Source organism: Bubalus bubalis, chromosome 5, assembly GCF_019923935.1.
Source record: "Bubalus bubalis isolate 160015118507 breed Murrah chromosome 5, NDDB_SH_1, whole genome shotgun sequence".
NCBI classification, from domain to species: Eukaryota; Metazoa; Chordata; class Mammalia; order Artiodactyla; family Bovidae; genus Bubalus; species Bubalus bubalis.
Genome location: NC_059161.1, coordinates 17606395 through 17630744, shown reverse-complemented (window position 1 = coordinate 17630744; position 24350 = coordinate 17606395). Strand labels below are relative to the sequence as shown.

Genomic DNA, 24350 nt, shown 5'->3' with positions numbered 1-24350 from the left:
GAATAAAACCTGCAAGAAACTGGCATTTTAGGAATTGTGCAGGAAAAGGAGTCTGATGAGGAGTATCTAGGAAGATGAAAGAAAATTCAGGAGGCAGTAGAGCCTCAAAAGGCTAAGGAACAAAATAGATTCAAGAAGTAAGAAATAATCAATAACATCAAATGCTGTAGCCTGATGCAAGTCAGATAGGAGGATGAAAGCACTGATTAGCATCACTGCATGTAACATCAAAGAGGTCCCTGTTTAATTAGGTCCCATTTGTTTATTTTCATTACTCTGGGAGGTGGGTCAAAAAAGATCTTGTTATAATTTATGTCACAGAGTTTTTCGTATGTTTTCCTCTCTGAGTTTTATAGTGTGTGGTCTTACATTTAGGTCTTTAATCCATTTAAAGTTTGTTTTTGTGTATAGTGTCAGATAGTATTCTGATTTCATTCTTTTATGTGTAGCTATCCAGTTATCCCAGCACCGCTTATTGAAGAGATTGTCTTTTCTCCATGTATATTCTTTCCCTCTTTGTCATAAATTAGTGACCATAGGTGTGTGGATTTATCTCTGAGCTTTCTATGCTGTACCATTGTGTGTGATACATATATACAATGGGATGTTACTCAGCCATAAAAAGGAAATTAATATGTATATTAATACATATATGTGGAATCTAGAGAAATGGTGCTGATGAACCTATTAGCAGGACAGAAATACCAAGGCAGACATAGAGAACAGACAGAGGGGGCAGTGGGAGATTAGGATTGACATGTACACACTACCATGTGTAAAGTAGGTAGCTAGCGGGAACCTGCTATATAGCACAGGGAGCTCAACTCGGTGCTCTGTGATGACCTAGAGGGGTGGGATAGGTGGGGGGCGGTGGGAGGGAGGTCCAAGAGGGAAAGGATATATGTATACATAAAGTTGATTCACATTGTTGTACAGCAGAAAGTAACACAACATTGTAAAGCAATTATACTCCAATAAAAATAAAAAGAGGTCACTGTTGGCCTTATCATTGAGGGTGATTCCTAAGGAGTGGTGTATGTGGAAGGATGTGTGAGAAGCGAATGAAATGATAGAAAAGAGGTAATGAGTTTACCCTATTAGTGGTAGCTATAGAGAAATGGAAGGTTGAGGTTGAGACAGAATTTTATGAAAAGATGGCAGAGAACAAATTAAAACCATATTTATACCTCTCAGACGAATACATCAAGACCCACCAGATTCAGGGGCAGAGTGGGAAGCTTTAATACATAAACGAATTTTAGGGGAAGACTTTTCATCACCTATAGGCTACAGAGCATCAGCTGAGGCAATGATTTTGCTTGGCTTGAATGTGGTATTCTGCAAAGTTGGACAGTCGTTTGTCAGGCATTTATTACACATGTTATTTACATGAGCTGCTGTGGGGGATTCAGAAACAATGAGCTCAAGAAGCTCATCGCCTTCTGGAGAGAAAACTTACGTCAGAGGCTGTAACCTACAGTGTGAAGCACCTGTTCTATTTGTCCTACGTAGTGTTTTTGTAAAATTGAACCGTCATTTTAAAAGATCACATACAAAGCTGGATATCTGGCTCCTCTCAAAAAACTAGAAGATATATGACCCTTAACCTGCATTACTGCCAGGCAGTGGTTGACTGGAGTGAAGGTGTGACTGCCCTTACTGAGAACACCCATTCTCTAGTTCCCTCCCTTGCTTAGGACGCTGTATTAGCTAACTCATGGAGAAGACTTCATTTACATTATCTGCCTAGCCCTTGGGAGTCATTTGTGTTTGTGACTGCCCCTGAGGACAACCCAAGTCATGCATGAATCACTACATGCTAGAATGCCTGAGGCCAATAGCTATGTTACAGGTATTCAGGAAAGGAAGAAATAAGTAGAATTAAATAATTAAGCAAAGCTTCTCAGATTGGGTCTTGACAGGTATGTAGGATAAAAATAGATGGTTGATGAATAAATGATTGGTTAGATGAAAGAGAGCAAAGCATTTCCCTTGGGTTCCAGGATGGACTTGATGCATGTCCGTGGCATGCCGTACCTGGAATTGAGGGAGCACAGATCTGGCACTTTTCCTTTAAAATATGAAAACTTATTTTCAGAGCAGGAAGAAGAAATTTTAATTGAAGACGGTGGTGTCTGTAATTTCTCCATTCTCATTTGACTGTCTTCTTGTAGACAGCTTCCTGGTCAACAGCAACGATCCTATAGTGATACTGCAGTGTGCTGCTCACTTGAAAGTTAAACAGAAAGGTCATGTAACATTAGGATTTTACATCTACATAGTCCACTCTTCCTTGGCACAGTTGCTTCACAGTTGCTCAGTTCCCTGGGTAGTCGTAACATCTAAATCACCTTTCTTTTCATCTTTTCCATTGTTCGTGCCCACCCCCAGAGAGGGTGCTCTTCAGGCTCAGTGAGCCGCAGTTCCAACCTTGCATCCAGTTTCAAGTTTTAGACAGCATTTGAAACGACCTCAAAAGGATAATCACTTATTAATCCCTTCGATGATTTCTAAAGTTTAAGAATGAAAGAAAGAAAAGTCACCCTAAATAAAAGGGAAAAGCACTGAACTTATACCATGCTACTTCAGTGACCCTTGTTTCAAGGATCTGGCCTTTGCACTGAATTTTCTGCATTCTGAATATGACCAGCTGTGTGTGAAAAAGCCTGCTTGTCACTTGATGACCATAAAATGTAGCCTACCAAATTGACAAACCTCACTCTTAAATAAGAGCAGAAATCAGATGCTTAAGGAAGCCCTCTGACATGAAAAATAAAGATAACAACAATAATAAAGCAACTTGGAGAAGCAGAGGCAGTGCAGAAAGCAGAAAATTACCATGAATATATAATCAGTGCCTTCAGAGAGGTGAGGGAAAGTTTATATCCATGAAACAAGATTAAGATGCAAAAACAACAGCAAAAAAAAAAAAAAAAATCATGAAAATAAGAAAAAGTGCTAGAGAACTAAAGACACAGTAAACTCATTGGAAAATGTAAAAAAAAGGAAAACCAACTTTCAAAAGGTAAGAGAAAAAGTGTAAAAAGTGTACAGTGATAGATAAGAAGATTTTTATTTTTAAGTTAGGGAATCAATCCAGGCAGTTATTTTTCTGAACAATTATAGTTCTAGAAAGAAAAAAAAAAAGGAAAAATAATAGAGAAGAAATTATCAAAGACATGTTATAAGAAATGGAGGAATAAACAAAAGCTTATATGTAAAAAAAGTTACAAAGAAATGGGAAATAAGAATAGCAATAAACTTCTCAACATCACACTAGACAAAGCTAGTAGACAAAAAAAAAAAATTTTTTTGAAGGAAAATTATTTTTAACTATTCCCAACTAAAGGTCTTAATTAAATGTGAGCACGGAATAGACATTTTCATATGAGCATGATTTCAAAGCACTGCCTATAGAATTCCTATACATAGGAATTCTTGGTGAATGTGCCCCACCAAAAGGAGGGTGTAAACCAAGAAGGGAAGGCATGGGATCCAGGAAACAGGAGATGCAACAGAAGAGAAAGATGAAGGGAATTTTTGGAATGACTACGAAGGAATTCCCTTGTGGTCAATTTTGCAGTGAGCCTGGAAACAAGCCCAAAGAGGAGCTGGAGGACAGAGTCCCCTGGAGGAAGAGCTACAGGAAAAAATGAAGTTAGACACATGGCAGGCTTCAAGACGAATGCGGAATTATCTCCCTCCTCCACCGACACCTGGTTTGACCACATGGAAATTTATGTACAGTGAATGCTGAATGGTGTAGGGAAATTTAGCCATAGATACAAATATAATTGAAGAAGGAGGAGAGGAAGAGGAAGTGGAGAAGGAGGAAAGAGGAAGAAGAGGAGGAGGAGGAAGTAGGCTATAATGAGTTACCTGAAAAAGCAAAAGGTTGAAATCATAGTCCTTAGGCTTGGCATGCACAATCTTTCAGTGATGATAATAACCTAAACCCTGAATATTGTTTTTAATTCTCTGTTGGAAGAATTAGACACACTAGAGAAATAAAAGAGGGTATGAGAGATCTAATACCTCATTTACAGTAAAATTTTAAAAATAAATCATTAATCAAGTGACAGCAGAATTAGCGTATTACATTAAAATTGAGAAGTACATATCATAAGAAAGAGCTGAAAGACTTGAATGCAATTGCCTCTAGGGAGCCGGATGTGGGGGAGGTAGTCAGGAGGCCACTGGACTGCTGGGTTGATAAGTATCTAGCATGTTTGACTTGTTTCAGCTCAGGGTCTGCCTATGTTGCTTTGATTAAATTTTAAATTACTATGGGAAATAAATAGTAGTCCTAAGACAGATTTAGAATAACTGTGCACCTACCAAGATGAGTGCTTTGGAAGATAATGACTCACTTAGATGCATCAGTTGTGCATCTGGTATCTTATCAGTTACCAGCCTGGAGTTACAGCTTCATGTACAGTCCCCCGTGCAAACACTTGCCCAGTGTGCTTAGGCAACAGCTGCTTCTGCCGGTCCTTGTTTTGGGAAGAAGGAAAGTGGATGAGTTAGACAAAAATAGCTGTCTGTGTGGGAAGAGATATTTTTACCTTCATCTTTAAATCTGCTCCGTGTACAGCTACTATGACAGAAGACTGAATGTTGAACAGTATTAAAGCCAACAACTGGTTCTCAGCCTCTTTCTGAGATATCCAGGCAAATGTAGAGAAAAACAGAATGAAATATGCCAAGTTGCTGAAATTTATAGTATCCTTTTCGAGTAAAAACTGTCAGGTTGCTAGTCAGAAAAAACCACTCTACCCGAGGTGTTAGAATGCTTCACACTGAAAAGTTAAGTGTTAGAAAGGAACTTAGAAATCATCCAACTCTGCTATCCCCGGAGACTCAGAGAGGCAGAGATTGTCCAAAGCTACCCAGCTTACTTGTTTAAGAACAAGATCCAGAACCCTTGATGAGACGCCATACTGCCTACCTCAGAGTTTGACTTGTAGCCTTCAGATAGATAAATAGATACAGATTGTAGAGCAAGGTCGGGATCCGAATACGATTGTAATTCTAAAACTTGTGATCTTTCTGCCACTCCAAACTGCCTCACAGAACAACAACAATAAAAGGAGAGCTATAAAACCCCAACAAATCAGCAGCTTATCTCTGTGCCTGAACTGCCAGCTTTTAGGATTTAAGCGGTCCATTCATTCAACAATGACTTATTGAGCACTCACTGTGTCCTGAGTGGTTTCCAGATAGAGGTGGCTAGTGGAAAGGTGGATGCTGGGGTTTGAGGCGAGAGATTTCAGAGTCATCGACAAGTTAGGTGGCGATCACTGTCATGCTGAAGAATGAGATTACCTGGGGAGAATGAGAACACTGAAGAGAGAAGATGCCCAAGACAGGATCCTAAGGAACAACCAGCCCGAGGACAGAAAGAGTAAAGGAGTAAACAAGGAGTGCCTGGAGCCTCCACCTATCTCTGAGTGTAGGTTCTTGTGTCTTACATGCCTTAACTTGTTGCTTGTTTTTCTCCTGAGTGTTAAATTTGTGTCGCAAGTATGTGTAGCCAAGCCTTGAAACGATAGAAGGAAGGACTTGGGAGGATTTAAGAGTGAACAAAGACATTCGGGCTTCTCCAGGTTCATCCTGGAGAAGTTAGTGGAACCAGTTCTGGACTTCCTGTGGAGGAGTAAGCTTCAGCCCACTCTGCCCCGGTCCTCGCACTGCTACCACGAGCATGGGCCCCGGGGAAACCTGGGGAGGACAGGTGTTTCCTGGAAGGGTCAGTGGAAGGCCATCCCCCCTCGTCCAGATGGGCCTGGTCCAGATCAGAGCATGTGCTGCTCAGAGCCATGTGGTATAAAGGTTGCGTAAACATGTGCTTGCTCTGTGATGAGGACAAGGACCAAGGAGACTGGACATGACCAGAAAGGTTATCATATGCTGAAAGCAAAGGGGAAAAGGCCTAGACATGCACCTTTCACCTAGTTAAGTGTATTTCTCAGAGAAATGTCATTTTAGAAAAAATAGGGATTCTAAGTAGGAAAGTGTTGAGTTGGCCTAAAAGGTGTATTGGTGGTTAGTTTTTGATTAGGCCAAGATCCAGGAGGTTTTATGAGCAAGAAGTTCCAGATCTCCACTCCCATGTCCTAATTACATAGGCCCTCCCTGGAGGCTCTCCCTGGCTGGGCCTTCATACACAAAGGGAATTGAGAGAGCTGGAAAACACTGCAGTGGAGAAGAAGGAGCCAGGTTTTAGAGCTTTGCAGCCTAAGTTTTAACCCTGACTTTAATAATGGATCAGTGTGGCCTTGTGAAATTTATGTAAACTCCATGGGTCTTGGTTTTTTCATCTGAAAATGGGAATGGCACTTACCTCAAAGGATCTAGTGAGATAGTATTTACAGAAAGACACTGAACTGAACTGAATCAGTGGGTACTCAACCAGTGCTCCTTTACCTCCTACATCCTTCTGTTCATTTCCCCTTGAAAGCTGCCCTTGATTGGGCAAGATAACTCTTAATAATCTTGGCTTCCCTCCAACTCCTTGCAATTTAGACACATTTTCCAGATAGTCAACAATCTCAGGATGTTACTGTCATGTCAACAACCTATTGCATCCTGAGCATTGCACGCATCAGTCATTGGATGTGAGCCAACATGCTTTGGAAACTCTCAGCTGTTCACTCTGTTCTTTGAGAAAGCATTGCATTTCTGTCTATCATTAGAGGTAGTGGAAGCGTGATAAGAGTCCTTGTTTTCCATCATCTTTAAATTCCCAGGATGGCTCAAGTGCCTCAATTAAAGAGAATCTCTCCCATCCCCATCCCACACACCCTGTAATTCACACAGCTAGGGCTTCCCAGGTGGCTCAGAGGCTAAAGCATCTGCCTGCAATGCGGGAGGCCTGGGTTCAATCCCTGGGTCAGGAAGATCCCCTGGAGAAGGAAATAGCAACCCACTCCAGTATTCTTGCCTGGAGAATCCCACGGACGGAGGAGCCTGGTGGGCTATAGTCCACGGGGTCGCAAAGAGTCGGACATGACTGAGCGACTTCACTTCACTTTCAAGCTGCTGCTACTGGTCAGCATTGATGAGATTTCCCTATTTTGCTGCTGTGACTCACCAGCCATGGGTACCATCTTTTCTGGTCTCTCTTCCTGGCATATAAGTAGTTCCTCATTTGTATTTCTTTCCCTGAAGTTCATGCCTGCAAACACCTCCAGCAACTTGGATAAATTTAGCTCTTCTCAGGAACTTCTGCTGACTTGGTTCCATGACTGCTGAAGGTTTGACTGCTCCCCAGAAAGAGTTTGGGGCTGACTCCCCTCACTTGGAGATCTCATCTGGTTCTGTTAATTGCTGTGTCACCTGCGTAATTGGTCATCTGAGTCACCTCAGGCCACCCAGTTTGAGAACCAACCAGTTTGTGCTCTTGGAAGCTGAAGTCCTTCATTCCTGCTTCTGACCCCTTGGAACTCCTTCCCTGTTTTTCTTCTTGTTCTGAACAGCCTGTGGCTACTGCCCTTAGCTATCATGGTCACTTCCCATTAGGGCTGAGAAAACAACTAGGCTTCTTGGCTCTCTTCTCCAGAAGCAGAAACCTCAGGTTCCAATACCAGGATCCAGCAGAGAGAAGTGTACTGAGCAGATGCTCATTTAATGCTTACTAATTTGACTTCTTCTAACTAAACACCAAAGAGGCTAGACTCAGACTTCCTTGTGAGTGAGTGAAGTTGCTCAGTTGTGTCCGACTTTTTGGGACCCCATGGACTGCAGCCTACCAGGCTCCTCCGTACATGGGGTTTTCCAGGCCAGAGTACTAGAGTGGGTTGCTATTTCCTTCTCCAGGGGATTTCCCAACCCAGGGATCGAACCCAGGTCTCCCACATTGCAGGCAGAGTTTTTACCAGCTGAGCCACCAGGGAAACCAAAGAATACTTAAGTGAGTAGCCTATCCCTTCTCCAGCAGATCTTCCCGACCTAGGAATTGAACCGGGGTCTCCTGCATTGCAGGCAGATTCTTTACCAACTGAGCTATCAGGGAAGTCCCCAGACTCCCTTGGTCAGCCACTAAATGGAAGAGAAATGTATCCCAAGGCCATAATGTTAGACACCTCATTTTCAAGGGTCCAAAATAAAGCTCATGGATCACACTGAGTAGGTTTATGTTGGATCTTAAAGGATGGGAAAGATTTGAATAGATACAGTGGAGAGGGAAGGACTTGTTAAGGGAAAAAAACAGTGCAGACATAGAAAGCATAGACCAGAGGAGAGAACTGGCGCAGGGCACGTGTGTGTACGTGACTTGGGGGTGTTCACAAAGAGCTAGTGTTTGTCCAGTGAAAATACGTATAAGGAAAGGAAGAAAGAAAAAGTGGGCTAAGGTTAGTCACTATCTGTTGGGCCTTGGGTGCTAGGCTCTGACCCACTCAACCAACCAGCTGCAGACCCACCCCCACCCCTGCCCACCCCGACCTCCCAATGGCATAAACGAGCTCCAGTTGGGAAGGGGAGATTTTGTCCTTGCTCCTTACAGAAACAACTAGAATGGCCTCTTTCCGGTCCCATATCCACCCACACTCCAGTTTAGCTGCCCTTGTTTCATGGAAAACAAGTTTAAGAAGTGTCTGTAGAACCAAAGTAATCTACTCCAGAGAAATTCATGAGCATGCATCATGGTAAGGGTCTCTAATAGTGTCTGGGGCGCCAAACACTCATCTGAGGACTCTACCACTTGGTGATGATCAGGGCTATGGAGGACTACGGCTTCAAGAGGCAGTGAGATGAAGGAACAGCTGTGCCCTGCGTAGATGAGGAACCCATGCACTCCTGATTGGCCATTGTTCTGGCAAGAGAATGGGACCAGTGACCCTGGTGTCACTGTTGCCATCTTGGCTGATCCACAGATAAGTGAGTCAGTTCTATTTTAAGACTTCGTTCAACTGGTCACATGAAGAAATTGCTATTAAAAAAACAGCTATTTACCAGGAAAGTAAAGCTCCTGCAAAACAAAAGGTTAGTATACTATGCCCAGTAATTCTTTAAACCAAAGCAAACAGCAGGGCAGTCCATGTTTGCTCTGTAGTTCTGCTTTCCGCCCTGGGTTATCCAATTCCCAAGGTTCCTGGTTGATCTCCTCCTCGGGAATAAGCTGAGACTGGGGCAGCTGGGAATCTCAAAGGACAAGGGTTTCTAGAGGGTAAGAGAGTTAGGGACACTTGGCAGTTCTCTTGTTAAATGATTGGTTGGTTTTTACTAGGAAAGTCAGGGAGCTCAACCAGGCAAAAACACAAAAGAACCTGGAAGGCCTAAGACCCTTCATCAGAAAAGTGTCCCCTTGTATTTGAGGATTCTGTATTAATGGATGGGGAGTGCATTAAATACGGTCCACGGAAACACTGCTCAAACTGGAGGACCAAACCATCAAGGCAGGAGCAAGAACATTAAGATCAACATTGAAGAGACAACAAATGTGCTGATTATGGTATCTGTGCAGCAACTGGCATTTCCTCCAGACCGTCACCACAGTATGACTTCAGCTTCTCCATGGGTATCCCCTTAGACTCAGCTTAAGCTGTACTGAGTCATACCAAGTTAGGACATCCTTGTGTGACCTGTCCTGTGAGGCTGACAGTCTTGCTTAGGGCACAGTGTAACACATGTATCCAACAGAAAAAATAAGATAAAGCAATATATAAATACTAGAGAATAAGTGGCATAAAAAATTCAAAGTGTGGCTGGGGACACATCAGAATGCATCTGGCGGGCAGATCAGACAGTGTGGCCTCAAGCACACGATAAAAAGACATTGTCTGTAATGGATATTGAAGTCCCTAGCCTGACCTCCAGAGCTTTACAATCTGGCCTCCACCTGCCTGTCAGCCTTACCTCCCAGGACCCCTCTTTTACCGTCCAGCCTGACTGCACCATGGGTGGTTTTTCGCCCCTTAGCACAAGTCTTCTTTCCCTCTGTTTTTCCAAATACTAACCGTGTTTGAGGTCTGGCTCACATTTCTTCTCTTCCTTGACATCACTCTAGCCACCCAGCCCCCCAGCCCTCAGTGACCTCACCCTGCCCTTTGTCCACCTGTATTTCACTCTCAGTGTTCACTATCTGGATGCTTGTCCAGCTCTCTAGACAGCTTAGGATGACTCTGAGTTAGTTAACTCAGACTATTACCTAACCTTTGACTTTTGTGGGGGGGGTTGCTGCTCTGTGTCTTTGTTGCTGTACATGGGCTTTCTCTAGTTGCGGTGAGTGGGGTCTACTCTCTAGGTGCAATGCATGGGCTTCTCACTGGGATGGCTTCTCTTGTTTCGGAGCATGGGGCTTCAGTAGTTATGGCCCAAGGCTTAGTTGCCCCACCACATGTGGAATCTTCCTGGACCAGGGATCAAATCTGTGTCCCCTGTGTTGGTAGCTGCATTCTTAACCACTGGGCAGCCAAGGAAGTCCCTAACTTTTGACTCTTTGTGTATCATCTCCCCTAGCTGTATTATTCTCCCTTTGAGAGCTTGCATCTCGGATACCCTGCATCACCCAGCACAGGACCTAACACATAGTAGGTGGTCGATAATTTGTAAAATGAATGACATTATCGCTTTTTGATGCACAGCTTATACTTCCTAATTTATTCCACCCGAGGAAGTAAACGAAGGGGATACATTTAATGAGGGTCTATCATCTGCGCCTGTTTGGCACTTTCTGAACATATTTAAACTTCCCGTCAGTCTGAGAAGAAAGAGTGTCATCTTCAATTTATGCATTAGGAAAATGATCAGAGTTTTGAGATAGTTTGTTTCGTGTCAGTCAGGATTAAAGTAGAGCTGAGAGCAAACCGTGGTGTGCCTGACTTAGAATACCATGCTCTTCCAGTGGTCCTGCCCTGCGTCCCCCCAACATCCAAGGGAAAGTTGCTGGCATTCTTGGGTGGGTCTTGGGTGCTCTGCCCATGACTTTTCACTCCATGGCTCCACGCATTTCCCCCTCCCTTCAAGCTACCTCCCCAGAGTTGCTTTTCCTGGAACCCATTGCAGGCTTGCATATTTCCTTGTAACTCCCTTGACCTGGAAAATGTCCTCCCATCTTTTCTACTTGTCAAATCTTGCTTATCCTAAAGGTCCACCTGAAATGAATATTTTCTGTAAAGTTTTCTGTAGTCGTGCATGACAATAAAATTAAATGCCTTTACATCTGAACCCCCACAACCCACTGCCTCTTCCACAGTGTGTAACTCACTTTATTCTGCTTCAAATTCCAATCAGTTGTTTACCTTCCTGAGTCTTCTCTTAGGCTTTAACCCAAGGGCACGGAATGCATCCTCTTCATCTCTGTAACTCGGGCCTTGCATGAAAGCAGCCGGGTCTCCTAAGAGTCTTTGATAGTAAAGGTGGATGTTGGTTCTGAGCAAGGATTCAGTGGCATCACCTGTACCTTCAATGATTCTGCCCGGATAATGAGCCACTGGATACCAATCAGAGCCAAGAATAAGAAGCTCCAAGCAGGGGCTTCCCTTGTGGTCCAGTGGCTAAGACTCCAAGCTCCCAGTACGGGAAGCCAGGGTTCAATCCCTGGTCAGGGAACTCGATCCCACATGCTGCAACTAAAGATCTTGTGTGCCACAACTAAGACCTGGTGTGGCCAAATAAAAAAATAAAAATAGTAATTTTTTTTAAAGAAGTTTCAAGCAGATTTCCCAGCCTGTCCCCAACTCTCAACCTTGAGGGCCTTCACTTTGAGGCTATTCAGTACCCAGTGTTCAGCAATTCAGGGATGGTCCTCCCTCACTTCTAAATCTGCTCTAAGGTCCAACTTGTTTTCAAGATAGTTAATGCCACAGGGAGAGGCTGTCATGGAAGTTTTCTCAGTGTTTTAAAGTACTATGGAAAATAAATGGCTCTATATATTCTTTTTAACCTCACCTTTAGGAATAAGGTGTAACCCTTAGGTTTGAAAAATGAACAAATGAAAGAATGAGTGGTGAACATATCAGACCCCATTTAAATGAAGCCATATGATATTTGTTTGATCTTCCTTATAGAGTGGAAGCCCTTCCCCAAGGTTCTAGAGCATATTCCACCAAAAGATGGAAATTGGGTTTCCTCCTGAAGTGCAGGTGCCATAAAGGAATTCTGATTAGGGAGCCAGCCCAGTGAATATGACCAGCATGGTATCTGCAGCCCAGAACTCTGTACACAACCTCTGACTCCATATGACCCAGCCTCAGGCCACCTGGGTAAACCAAACAACGAATGTCTTTGGAAGCAATCACTCGGCAGAGGTTTAGGAACACATTTTCTGTGGTGTGCTGTTCAACAGTTTCACAGCTTGAAACTTTTCATTACATTTTCCTAGTTTCTAGCAAAAAGTCTGCACTATGGCTGACACTTTATACATATTCATAGATGGAAACCATTCTTACTTTCTCTTCTTTTATCCTCCGATTTTCTCTTTTTCCTCCTTTCCCATCTCCTTTCTGTCCATTAGGACCCGTTGCTGCTGCTAAGTCATTTCAGTTGTGTCCAGCTCTGTGCGACCCCATAGACGGCAGCCCACCAGGCTCCGCCGTCCCTGGGATTCTCCAGGCAAGAACACTGGAGTGGGTTGCCATTTCCTTCTCCAATGCATGAAAGTGAAAAGTGAAAGTGAAGTCGCTCAGTCGTGTCCGACTCTTAGCGACCCCATGGACTACAGCCTACCAGGCTCCTCCGCCCACGGGATTTTCCAGGCAAGAGTACTGGAGTGGGGTGCCATTGCCTTCTCCAAGGACCCGTTGAGGCCCTAATAACTGGAGAGTATTAAGGCCTTAATCACCTTCCCCTTGTCCACCTTCCTGCCAGTCAATACATGAATATTCCTTATGACACATTAAATATTGGGTTCCCTTGTTTTTTGGATGCCCAAGCATGATAGTTGGCTTCTTGGTGATCAAGCCCTGTTGCTATTCCTTCACCTTTACTCTCATTTTTCCTCTCACTTCTTTCCAACTGCTAGTAGCATCGAATCCTGCTGACCCTCTACACTGACCCTAGAGCGGCTGCTGACCCTCCACGCTGAGAAATGTGGCCCTGAGAACCCTTCCTCAGGAACTCTCACCGGCTGTGTCAGGTTTCTTGCAGATAGGTTCACAGCTACTGTTGGCCATAATTCTCACTTATACCCCCATTCTCCTACTCTATGCTCACTCCCCCCAAATCCAAAATATTCCCAAGAACTATGTGCTAGGGGACTGGACACACTGGCTGTGCCGGGAGACTTTGGGCTGTGCTGGCCACCATCTCCAGATTAAAGGCAGGCCACAGAAGCAGGAAAATAAACCACAATGTGGAGAATGTCAACACTCCCAGGAAGACAGATAGAACTCCCTTGTCTGATCTGGTTTTATTTTGGCACAGTTCATGCTGAATCACTTTTCTTGCCTGAGCCTCACAACATACACCCACATAGTTCTGAGCCCTGGTCCCAGCACACTCCAGCCCAGATGTTCTCTGGTCAAGGGGTGGAGCTTTCAAGATAAGGAATGCACAGTTGTAAACAATCCCCCTGCATTGCATGCCTACCTTCCACCCCTTCCCCACCCCCTCTTCCCCCCACCTGGCTTCCACCCCACCCCAGGCCCACAGATCCCATTTGGAGAGCCTGCCCCCTATAGTGAGGAGTATTTGGTCCTCCTGACTTCCTGATAAACTCTCAGACAGATGTGTGTGTGTGTGTGTGTGTGTGTGTGGTGTGTGTGTAGTATTGAGTGGGGATGGTAATGTCCTCAATAATAATTCAAAACGATTTCCTACATATGAACATTGTCTAGTATTGGAAGGCAAATATGTATTCATTACATGTCAGTCATTGCTTGAGAAGAATTTTAAATGGGGAAATACTCAAAAAAGAATGCCAATAGAAAAAAAAAGCAGGCTTTCAAGTGGTCGATATTATTTGTTATAGGTAGAGAACGAGACAGAGATACGCACTAAGCAAGGAGTATACAGAAAAAGATCAAATGCTGGAAGTTTTCCCAGGGTTGTGAATTACGGGTGCTTTTGCTTCCTTTTTTTCTGTAGGGTTCTGTACTGTCCGAGTTTTTTTTTTTTTTTTTTTTAACCATGAACAAATATGACTCTGTAATGGTGGGTGGGATGAATACATTTTAAAATTTGTTTTTCAAATGTAGATCGCCTTGCCTTGACGCAGCTTCATCACGAAGCCTCACTGAAAGCTGAGTGATCTGAGTCCAAAGACTTCAGATCTTCCTACCTCACGGCTCAGCCCACCTTCCTGTTGTCCAGCACAGCATCCAGCAAAGGCCCTCAGCCTTATCTGAGGGCAGAGGGTGAGTGAAACCACACGAAGAGGGTAGTTCAGCACACAGGGAACCGAGTTCAGAGGTAGGCCAAGCGGCCACCTAGGGCTCCATTGCTGTGCCCTAACCCCCAGCACACCCAGCCCCCACCCCACCCCCTCCTCCCCCCACCCCCAGCTTGCTCCAAAAAGATTCGTTAGCAGAATGGAAGAGGGAGGAGATCAGATATAGGAGAGGAATGAGACAAAGGAACCAAGAAGGGGATTTCTAACAAAGAATTGAAACCACCCTGTTCAGGAGCAGGCAGGTTTCCGAGGATTTCTATGGGTGGATGGGAAGAGAAGGCCTGGAAAAAAACCAGAGGCAGGAGCAAGGTTCATCTGAGCTCCAGGACATGCCACCTCTTCCTCTGGCTCCAACCCCCTCCACTCACTGTCACCTCTCTTAAATCCCCTTTTGTGCTTCTCTTATCTCCCTTACCCAAGCTCTAGCTCCCACCCCCACCCCCAACTTAATTCCATCCCCACCTGACCACGTGAGCTTGTCTCTTCGGGGCCTGCAATTCCTGCTCTGGGGGTGACAGTCACCCAGTGCTTGCAGAGGGAAGTAGCTTGTGAGCTCAGGGAGGAAGTGGTGGGTGGGGCTGGGTGCAGAGGAGAAAAGCTGCGAGTGGACTTTACAGAAGTGTGGCAAGGGCAGCTGAGGGCACCCAGCTCCACGCCACCCCGCCCCATTATGCTGTCACTGTGGCCCACCCTTGAGCAGCCCTCCATGTTGGCTTCCCAGTGGGTGGGTGTCCAAGAAAGAGAAACTATGGAAGCAGAGGGCAGGAAAGAGCAGGCACTGCTGGGCGAGGCCCACCTTAGCACTCACCTGGCAAGGCCCACTGGAAGCAGCAGCCGTAGGCTGACATATGTTCTTTACATCCCAGTGCCAAGTAGATTGCTTGACAGTAGTTTTACATGCACACCTAAGATACGCACGTGTGTCTGTGTGTGTCTGTGTGTGTGTTTTGGGGAGGTTAGTGGGGACTCATGGGAGGCAATGATGGGAGGGTCCCTCTGGAGAGTGAGATGACTTCTGCATTCCTCCAAACTTCTGGGGGAAGAACTGGATAACAAGTTCAGAAAAATCACTAAGTCTTGGGGGATTTGGAGCCAATCTTCCCACAGCCAGATATGCCCACATCTGTCCTTCAGACCTCATTGCCCCCAGTTTTTTCTTTTGGAAACCTGACTTCTTTTTTGTATATATATTTAAAAAATCTGTGTTCTTGAAAAACATAAGCCATCACTTATGATTTCCACGACACTGAGAGTTTGCCACAGGAGACAATCTGACACAGTGGTCAGAACATGCACCACAGAACCAGACAGACCTTGAAAAGCCTAATTCTGACATAGCAAGCTGGGTGACCAGGTTGAGCATCTGTAAAGCAGGGATGATCCTAGTTCCTCCCTCACGGGGTTGTTGTAAGAAATAATGAGAGCATACATGTTGCACTGAAGCACAGAACCCAGCACGCGGTGAGACTGCTATGGTCGTGTCATCCGGTCAGCACTCTCCATATGGCTTTGCCCCCAGTAAAGCTATTCCGGGTAGTTAGTAATAGACTTGGCACCAGAAAAAGGGTAGCAAACCGTGGCCTGTGGGCCACATCCAACCTGACACCTACTTTTGTTTGGCCTGAGAGCTAAGAATGTTTTTCCTTTTTTTTCATTTTTAAATTTTAACTGTGCTGGGTCTTCCTAGCAACACAAGGGCATCTCTAGTTGCGACACAAGGGCTTCTTGTTTCCAAGCAATGGCTTCTCTTGTTGCAGAGCACAGTCTCTAGAGCGCGTGGGTTTCAATACTTAGCCAACTTAGTTGCCCCATGGCATGTAGGATCTTAGTTCTCCAATCAGGGATTGAACCCTCGTCCCCTGCATTGGATGATGAATTCTCAACTACTGGATAGTTTTTTTTTTTTTTTTTTTTTTAATGATTGGAAAAAATCAAGAAGAAGAATATTTTACAACAGGTGAAAAGTATATGAAACTCACATTACAGTGCCCATGAGTAAAGCTTTTTCTGGAACACAAAGCCCCTTCTGGAACACAACCACAGTCATTTGCTCTGTATCTTCTATAGCTGCTTTTTCTATAGACTATAGAGACTATAGTCTATAGGGATTATAGAGACTATAATATAATATAGTCTCTATAGAGACTATAGTCTATAGATTATAGAGACTATAATACTTTCTGACCCTTGCAAAAAAAAACGGCCAACTCTGAATTAGGATCAGTAGCCCGATTCCAGCCGTGCTTCCCACCTATTACCAGAGATAATACTTTGCCCTTTGTCACCATAAACATGCCCACCAGCAGAGTCCACACACACCATTGGCTCATTCACCATGTTGTTGTTGACACCAGCTGGCCTACACATTGAAGAGTGTAAGACAGGACTTGGCAATAAAGCATTACTGTTATTTTCTGAGCAAGCACTTGGGGGTGGTGCAGCCCCAGTCAGCCCTACTAAAAAGATTCAATGTGTTCTTTGTTCTCCCAGCCCTTGATCTTTCACTCTTATTACTATTTCTCAGGCCTGCTGTGTCTGTGAGCTTTAGCTCAGCTGGGAAAATATGAGTTGGGCTTTGTCTATACCTTTAATCAGTTTACTGGAAAGAAGTCAGAAACCAAAAGTAAAAGAGAAAAAGCCTTAAAATGTATACATTATTGAGTGCTTGTTATATGCCAGGCACTTTGGGGATTAGAGTGTGACTAAAGAAAGATCCCTGAGAGAGGAAGAGAGAAACAGTAAGGCAGACAGTTCTAAAACAGTGCAAAAGCTGCTGTAATTGAGGCATGTACAAAGTACTGAGGGAGCAAAGTAAATGACTTAGTTTATTGGGATATTGACAAGGAGCATGAGGAACAGTCACAGGGGGGTGACAGCTTAGAAGAGCGGAGAAGAGTTTGTTAGATGTGAAGAGAGGGTGACCTCGTGAAAGTACAGGAGAACAGTGAGGGCAAAAGTAGAGCTAGGGTACCCAGGGCATGTTCAAGCAGAGGGGTGACACAGGGGAAATAAGCTGGCACTAGTGTGTGGGTGAGCCTATGTACCCTAGTCAGGGACACTTTTATTCTACATGGGTAGCCTTCAGAGACTTCATAGACCTAAACAAGGGGTGCAAGTTCATAGATTTGTGCGTTAAAAGTGATTATTGATAGCAACAGAGAGGGATGCGCTGGCAAAGAGTAAGTCTTGGGTTAAAAGCAAGTCCTGGGTGATAGAGAAGTGTGTCAGGAAGAGAAATCTTGGATATAGAGGTAACAGGACTTCATGACATGTTGAGTTCTTAGCTGAAGGAGAGAACACAGTTAAAGAATGAATCCAGGGATTCTGGAGTGGTACTTAGACAGATATTAGTGCCATTAACTGAAGCAGAAAATGCTGGAGAAGTAGCAGTTCTACTTGGGCTGAAGGTAATCCTTCAGTTCAGTTCAGTCAATTCAGTCGCTCAGTTGTGTCCAACTCTTTGCAACCCCACGAATCGCAGCATGCCAGGCCTCCCTGTCCATCACCAACTCCTGGAGTTTTCTCACACTCATGTCCATTGAGTTGGTCATGCCATCTGGCCATCTCATCTTCTGTTGTCCCCTTCTCCTCCTACCCCCAATCCCTCCCAGCATCAGAGTCTTTTCCAATGAGTCAACTCTTCGCGTGAGGTGGCCCAAGTATTGGAGTTTCAGCTTCAACATCAGTCCTTCCAATGAACAGCCAGGACTGGTCTCATTTAGAATGGACTGGTTGGATCTCCTTGCAGTCCAAGGGACTCTCAAGAGCCTTCTACAACACCGCAGTTCAAAAGCATCAATTCTTTGGCACTCGGCTTTCTTCACAGTCCAACTCTCACATCCATACATGAACACTGGAAAAACCATAGCCTTGACTAGATGGACCTTTGTGGACAAAGTAATGTCTCTGCTTTTGAATATGCTATCTAAGTTGATCATAACTTTCCTTCCAAGGAGTAAGCGTCTTTTAATTTCATGGCTGCAGTCACCATCTGCAGTGATTTTGGAGCCAAAAAAAATAAAGTCTGACACTGTTTGCACTGTTTCCCCATCTATTTCCCATGACGTGATGGGACCAGATGCCATGATCTTCGTTTTCTGAATGTTGAGCTTGAAGCCAACTTTTTCACTCTCTTCTTTCACTTTCATCAAGAGGCTTTTTAGTTCCTCTTCACTTTCTGCCATAAGGGTGGTGTCATCTGCATATCTGAGGTTATTGATATTTCTCCCAGCAATCTTGATTCCAGCTTGTTCTTCATCCAGCCCAGCGTTTCTCATGATGTACTCTGCATATAAGTTAAATAAGCAGGGTGACAATATACAGCCTTAATGTACTCCTGTTCCTATTTGGAACCAGTCTGTTGTGTCAATCCTTGGGCATGATTAACTTGTAGAAGATGGCACAGTTTTGGGTCATCCAGGCAAAGAAATGTCCAGTGGGCAATCACTGACACTATAAGCTGAGAGCCCGGAAGATGTAGGGGCTTAGAAATAGGTGTTTAAGAATCATAGTCAGTGGCACTTCCCTGGAGGTCCAGTGATTAAGACTCCACACTCTTCCAATGCAGGGATTATGGATTTGATTCCTGATTTAGGGAACTAGATCCCACATGCTTTTCAATGTGGCCAAAGGAAAAAAAGTCATCAGTCTATAATGTATAGGGGTAGAGGACATTATTCAGCAAATATGAAAGGGAAAGAAAAAATTACAGTTAGAACCTTGGAGAGTATTAGTGTTTCAGTTCAGTTTAGTTGCTCAGTTGTGTCCGACTGTGTAACCCCATGGACTGCAGCACACCAGGCCTCCCTGTCCATCGCCAATTCCTGGAGCCTACTCAAACCCATGTCCATTGAGTCGGTGATGCCATCCAACCATCTCATCCTCTGTCATCCCTTTCTCCTCCCGCCTTCAATCTTTCCTGGCATCAAGGTCTTTTCAAACGAGTCAGTTCTTCGCATGAGGTGGCCAAAGTATTGGAGTTTCAACTTCAGCATCAGTCCTTCAGTGAATATTCAGGACTGATTTCCTGAATCCATTAGGATGGATTGGTTGGATCTCCTTGCAGTCCAAGCGACTCTCAAGAATCTTCTCCAACACCACACTTCAAAAGTATCAACTCTTTGGCACTATGACTACTGGAAAAACCATAGCCTTGACTAGATGGATCTTTGTTGGCAAAGTAATGTCTCTGCTTTTTAATATGCTGTCTAGGTTGGTCATAACTTTTCTTCCAAGGAGCAAGTGTCTTTTAATTTCATGGCTGCAATCACTGTCTGCAGTGATTTTGGAGCCCAAGAAAATAAAGTCTGTCACTGTTTCTACTCTTTCCCCATCTGTTTGCCATGAAGTGATGGGACCAGATGCCATGACCTTAGTTTTCTGAATGTTGAGTTTTAAGCCAACTTTTTCACTCTCCTCTTTCACTTTGATCCAGAGCCTGTTACTTCTTCACTTTCTGTCATAAGGGTGGTGTCATCTGCATATCTGAGGTTATTGATATTTCTCCCAGCAATCTTGATTCCAGCTTGTTCTTCATCCAGCCCAGTGTTTTCTCATGATGTATTCTGCATATAAGTTAAATAAGAAGGGTGACAATATACACCCTTGACATACTCCTTTTCCTATTTGGAACCAGACTGTTGTTCCATGTCCCGTTCTAACTGTTGCTTCCTGACATGCATATAGGTTTCTCAAGAGGCAGGTCAGGTGGTCTGGTATTCCCATCTCTTTAAGAATTTTTCAGTGTTTAATGGGATGCAAAGCAAGAGAAGCCAATTAGACATGGGAAAATAAAAGGAGCACCTGGAATGCAGAACATCACCAAAGCCATGGAGAAGAGAACTCTGAAAGTTTCTCTTGTGCAGGAGAGGAAGGTCAATAGAACAGAAATGAACAGAGCAAAAAATCCTCATATAATGGGTTCCCACAAGACCCGCTTGGAATTCTGTGAAGCACTAAGTGTCACCACAGAGAGTTATGAACATCAGTCTGTCTGTTTCCGTAGCTCAGTGCCCAGGTTTGGTAATTTTAAAAGCAGAGGTATTTTTCAGGACAGATCCTTGGTTTTGGATGAACACCAAAAAGAAGCTGCTGGGTTTGCCAAAAAAAAAAAAAAAAGGTAGTCGTTGATGAGCTGGATAGGGGCAGTTTCCATAGAGTAGTAGGTACAGAAGGCAAATTCCAGGGGGCTGAGAGTGAATCTGGAGAAATGAGGGCAAGGAGTATACAGTGGACTTTCAAGAAGTGATTGTTTTAAAACTCTTCTTTTTTCTTCTGTCTCAAAAAACAATTTTCTGTCCTGGAAAACCTCTCTGCTTTCCAATTTACTAATCCTGGGCACTGTGTTCTGGGAAAGGACCAAGGGACTTTTATAACTCTCCTAGGTGGCATTTATCCTTTCACAGAATTCCTGGTGGGCCTTGTGGAAACCCATTATTTGAGGGATTTTGGCTTTTGCCTCAAAAATATTTCTAGGTAAAATCAATGAAAAGGATTAAAAAGTCTTGTTGTGAGGGCATCCCTTACAAAGATAGGTTCTTGTAAAGGACTCAGCCATGAGTCCATGCAAGCTGTCAGCCCTCCTTTTTCTCCAGCTTTTGGCATGGTTCCAGGAAAGGAGGAAAGAGGGGTAGCTCTTCTCTTAAATTTCACTTCTAAACCAAGGCCCCCTTTTCACTTTAGTCTGAGACCAAAAACAGAGCATAGAATATAGGGTAGTAAGAGACTAGGCCCCTGGACAGCTGCTATTTAGTCCCAGCTCTACTTCTTACCCACAGATCTTACCAAAAGAAGACAGCTGTCCCTTTTCTATTTTGACTCTCTTTTATTTATTTTTAATTTTTAAAATATATTTTGGCTGCACGGGGTCTTTGTTGCTGCATGGAGGCTTTCTCTAGTTGCAGCAAGCTGGCTTCTCTTGTGGTGAGCAGGCTCTAGAGGGCACAGCCTCCATAGTTGCAACAAGCACCAGCTTCTCTAGAGTCTGAAGGTGCTTCATGAAGCTCTTTGCAATCCCCAAGACTAGGTTAGACTTCCTACTTCAGACTCTATGTCCCTTTCCTAGCATCTCCCTCCCAAAGCTTGCTTCAGGTCAGTCTTTCCTCCTAGAATATTAGGTATCCATCAGGGCAGAGAACTGTATTTCCCTGGTGAATAGTGATTTCAAGCATCTTTTCACATGCTTATAGCCATATGGACACTCTCATTTATATACAACTTCTAGAATAAGACATATAATTTGTCATGACCTTGGGACAGGCAAAGGCTTCTCAAATAGGAAACATAGAAGATCATCCCTAAAGGAAAAGAATGATAATGCAGACTCCCTTAAAATTTAAATATTCTGTTCATCAAAGGACATCATTAAAAGCATGGAAAAGCAAGTTACTGAATGAGAAAATATATTTTCAATCATAGCCAAAATTCTTAAAGAACTCGTGGCAATCAGTTAGAAAAAAAAACACATGCCTCAATGCAAAAGTGAGCAAAAGACATGAATTAAACCTTTATTGTGAAATATCCAGAGTCATGTATAGATGTGAGAGTTGGACAATAAAAAAGGCTGAGCGAGGAAGAATTGATGCCTTTGAACTGTGGTGCTGAAGAAGACTCTTGAGAATCCCTTGGACTGCAAGGAGATCAAACCAGTCAATCCTACAGGAAATCAACCCTGAATATTCATTGGAAGGACTGATGCTGAAGCTCAAATACTTTGACCACCTGATATAAAGAGCCAACTCATTGGAAAAGACCCTGATGCTGGGAAAGACTCAAGGCAGGAGGAGAAGGGGATAACAGAGGATGAGATGGTTGGATGGTGTCACCAACTCAATGGACAAGAATTTGAGCAAACTCCAGGAAATGGTGAAGGACAGGAAGCCTGGTGTGCTGCAGTCCATGGGGTCGCAAAGAGTCGGACATGACTGAGCAACTGAACAACAATTGTGAAATGTTACAAACATTAAAATATTTTTGACTGTACTTTTTCTTTTGTTTAATTATGGTGTTTAATAAAGGCTGTTCATTCAGTGCAGTCTCATTATTTTATATCTTTTCATGATCTTTTACATAAAAAAATCACATCAGAATGTAAAGAATTCTTTTGTGCCATAGTTTATACTATTATATTGGTTTTAAAAATCTGATCACAATGATTACTTCATCTGGTCCAGTTCCCTGCCTACCCTGAGCCCTTATCTGGTGAATGATCTCCCTATTTTTAGGACTTAAAGATGCTCAACAAAAACATGGAAAAGAATGATCTTCTGCCTTACAGGATCAGATTTAGAAAAAGCTCAAGTTCAGATAAAGCACTCCAAGCCTTTGGGCCTTTAAGAAACGTGTACAATCTCACCTTTTTCATCTCTCCTGGTATTGTTTTCCCCAAACTGCATACAAACTCCCTTTCTCCCCATACCACCACCACTATCACCACATTCTTTGAAAATCTTCAGAGTGCCAGGAATGGGCAGAGAAGTCAGTAAAAGCAGTAAAGCATCTCTGCAAGGAGGGAGGTGGATGGGGAGAAAGACTAGGGTAGGCGCCAAAGTTCTCTTATCTACAGAAGTAACATCTCTGCAGTCCCTTGGGGCTGGACTACAGCCAGAGTTAGGAAATCTCTATAAATAAATGCAAATATCTTTTTCCTCCTTTTTCTTCTCATCTTACTCAATTAAAAAAAATATATTGAATTGAGAACCTGAAGAGACAGATGCAACACTGAAAACAGGAGAAAGATACAAAACCCAAATATCCCCTGAACACCTACCAGATGCTAAGCTGTATACTAGATATTAAACACATCTTTGCCCTCAAGTCACTTATAGTCTAGTATGGATGAACAATAATAACAGCTAGAATAACAGTGACATTTATTTAGTGCTTACACTATACAAAGAATTTTAATATATGTTTTGATATATATAATCATATATTTGGTGGTGGTGGTTTAGTCGCTAAGTCGTGTCCGACTCTTGCGACCCTGTGGACTGTAGCCCGCCAGGCTCTTCTGTCCATGAGATTCTCCAGGCAAGAATACTAGAGTGGATTGCCATTTCCTTCTCCAAATCATATATTTAACATAAATCAAATACTCTGATGTATAATATATTTAACATATGTTATAATACATTTTCATGTTTTAAATATCTTAAACCATCAGAGCACATTTATGAGAAATGTCATTTTTCATTCCCTTTTATAGATGAGTAAACTGAGGTATCCAAGCATTAAATAACTTGCATAAGGTCAAGTAAGTGGTTAGGAAGAAGCCAGGCTAGGAGTTGGATCTAACACAATTAGGAGGCAGTAATAACAAATGCACGCATTGTAAAGTGCACTGGGAACACAAAAGAGGAGAGTTAAACCAGCTGGGGGGGTCAGGCAAGGCCTCAAAGAAGGAATGATATGTGCACCATCCTGAAGGGTAGTGTAGGGTTAGGAAGGTAGGCGAGGGAAAAGCATTCAGGAACAGTTACAGTACCTGGGAAGATACAGAAGTATGGGACAGCAGACTTGCGGTGTGGCTGAGTCACAGGTGGAAACAGAGCTAAAGGAAGTGGGCAGAACCCTCACCAGGGAGGGTTTGTGTGTCAGCAAAGGCAGTGGCAAATAGATGGGGAAACAGTGGAAACAGTGGCTGACTTTATTTTTCTGGGCTCCAAAATCACTGCAGATGGTGATTGTAGCCATAAAATTAAAAGACGCTTACTCCTTGGAAGGAAAGTTATGACCAACCTAGACAGCATATTGAAAAGCAGAGACATTACTTTGTCCACAAAGGTCCATCTAGGCAAGGCTATGGTTTTTCCTGTGTTCATGTATGGATGTGAGAGTTGGACTATAAAGAAAGCTGAACACAGAAGAATTGATGCTTTTGAACTGTGGTGTTGGAGAAGACTCTTGAGAGTCCCTTGGACTGCAAAGAGATCCAACCAGTCCATCCTAAAGGAAATCAGTCCTGAATATTCATTGGTAGGACTGATGCTGAAGCTAAAACTCCAATACTTTGACCACCTGA

General features: G+C 43.5%; 2 long non-coding RNA genes across 2 annotated transcripts in view; both read right to left on the bottom strand.

The window, feature by feature from the left end:
- Positions 1-887: 887 nt before the first annotated feature.
- Positions 888-6744, bottom strand: LOC112585058. The gene is made up of 3 exons (XR_003109387.3): positions 5199-6744; positions 4339-4493; positions 888-2510 (listed from the first exon to the last, which is right to left on the bottom strand). It is a non-coding gene; the product is annotated as an uncharacterized LOC112585058 (long non-coding RNA).
- Positions 6745-19836: 13092 nt separating this feature from the next.
- The window catches only part of LOC102414397, a 52775-nt gene continuing 48261 nt past the window's right edge, over positions 19837-24350 (bottom strand). Inside the window, exon 8 of the long non-coding RNA XR_006551064.2 lies at positions 19837-19896. This is a non-coding gene — a long non-coding RNA (uncharacterized LOC102414397). The remainder of the gene's footprint in view (positions 19897-24350) is intronic.